General features: G+C 39.3%; 1 non-coding gene across 1 annotated transcript; it reads right to left on the reverse strand.

The window, feature by feature from the left end:
• Positions 1-1,644: 1,644 nt before the first annotated feature.
• On the reverse strand, positions 1,645-1,719 carry Trnat-ugu (transfer RNA threonine (anticodon UGU)). The gene has a single exon. It is a non-coding gene; the product is annotated as a tRNA-Thr (tRNA).
• Between the last annotated feature and the right edge of the window lie 444 nt (positions 1,720-2,163).

Genomic DNA, 2,163 nt, shown 5'->3' on the forward strand with positions numbered 1-2,163 from the left:
AAGTCCCCTAGAACTTTGAACTACTTAAACGTAACTAATCTAAGGACATCACACACACCCATGCCCGAGGCAGGATTCGAATGTGCGACCGTAGCAGTCCCGCGGTTCCGGACTGCAGCACCAGAACCGCTAGACCACCGCGGCCGGCCTAATCAGTTAAAGCTGAAGACTGACAGCGAGAATGGAATTTAGTCAGAGACAATAAAAGATCTGGATGATCACTTGCAAAGTGTGATTAGCGTCTTGAAAACGGATTATGGGATGAAAGACAACAAAAATAAAACAAGGGTAGAAGAACCTAGTCAAATGAAATCAGGCAGTGTTATGGAAATTAGTTTAAAAATGAGAAACTAAACGTAGTAGATGTGTTTCGATATTTGGACAGCAGTTTAATCGACGATGGCTGAAATAGAGAGGTTATAAAGTGTGGAGGAGCGATAGGGAGAAAAGCATTTCTAAAAGAAAAGTGAATTTACTAATTTTCTTTCCATTAAGACCTGTTCCCAATGCCCTACAGATGTTCAGTGTCCCTAAATTACTCGAGTTATAACAAGAACTAAATAACAAGCGCTATTTCAGATCATGAGTGCACGAAGCAAGCAAAAACATTTACCACAAGATTCAGTACATGGTCCACTTCCGTTCATAACGTGATTAAACGACTTAAACAACATGTTTTCTTAACCTAAATCTTAGCAAATTAATGAAGTACAATACTGAACCTTGTTAGTTACAAACTGAAGAATGATATCAACCTTTTGTATTTATCCTTGCAGCAGGTTTCATGTAGTTGTTTGCCATTCCTGAAACATTAATGGAAAACTCGATAATAGTGTATGGTCATTGATTTAGGTGTAAAATTTTAGGTGTAAAATAAATAACGATAGCTATTTCAGATTATGTGTGCTTGAAGCAAGCAAATGTGATGATCCACAAGGTTCAGTACTTGGTCCACTTACGATTATGACCTGTATAAGTAATTTACCAATATAGGTCTTATTATAAACCCTGCTGGAATTAATAAAGTGAAATATATTAAAGTATTCATTACAGTGTGAAGAATATTACCAACCTTCCATAGTCATCTTTGCAGTAGTCTTCATATTGTTGTTTGCAATAGCTGAAACACAAATAAGTAATTTCGTAATGGTGAACCCACACTAACTTCCATCTGAACTAAATAGCGAACGCTATTTCAGATCACATGTGCTCGAACACAGTTTCTTAATATAGACTTTGTCATTGATTGTAAACTGAAGAATAATACGAACCTTCCATATTCATCCTTGCAGCAAGATACATGTTGTTGTTTGCCATATCTGAAACATAAATAAGAAACTTGGTGATAGTAATGACCACTGACTTCACTCTGAATTAATGATGATTACAACATTAGATAGTGTGTCTTCTAAGCAAGAAAGATAAGTACTCCACAAGGGTCCTTAGTGGGTCCACTTATGTACATGACCTGTATAAATGACTTACTCGATACATTTTAACTATGTATGATGGTAGTATCTGTTCCCGAAAGAACAGTTACCGTTAATGACCATGCAGCTTTGCTAGAATGAAATGATAATTAAATGGACACCCTCGCTGCTACCAGGCATTTATATAATTCATTGGGGACATGATGAAAATGTGTGCCCTGACCAGGACTCGAACCTGGGATCTCCTGCTTACATGGCAGGCGCTCTATCCATCTGAGCCACCGAGGGCACAGAGGATAGTGTGCCTGCAGGGACTGATCCCTTGTATACTCCCTGTGAGACCCACATTCCCAACATGTCCACACCACTACATTTGTAGTGCGCCTAATAGATGTTGGCCCATCATATTCATTACTCATGGCAGATTAATCTACCAAGTCCCGTACGAATTCGGGCATAGCGTGTACGTTCGCACACGTAGGTCAATGGCTGGGAAGCCATATTTTAACTATATATGATGGTAGCATCTGTTCCCAAAAGAACAGTTACCGTTAATGACCATGCAGTTTTGCTAGAATGAAATGATAATTAAATGGACACACTCGCTGCAACCAGGCCATTATATAATTCATTGGGGACATGTTGAAAATGTGTGCCCCGACCAGGACTCGAACTTGGGATCGCCTGCTTACATGGCAGATGCTCTATCCATCTGAGCCACCGAGGACACAGA

The sequence above is a fragment of the Schistocerca cancellata genome, chromosome 9 (genome assembly GCF_023864275.1).
Source record: "Schistocerca cancellata isolate TAMUIC-IGC-003103 chromosome 9, iqSchCanc2.1, whole genome shotgun sequence".
Classification (NCBI taxonomy): Eukaryota; Metazoa; Arthropoda; class Insecta; order Orthoptera; family Acrididae; genus Schistocerca; species Schistocerca cancellata.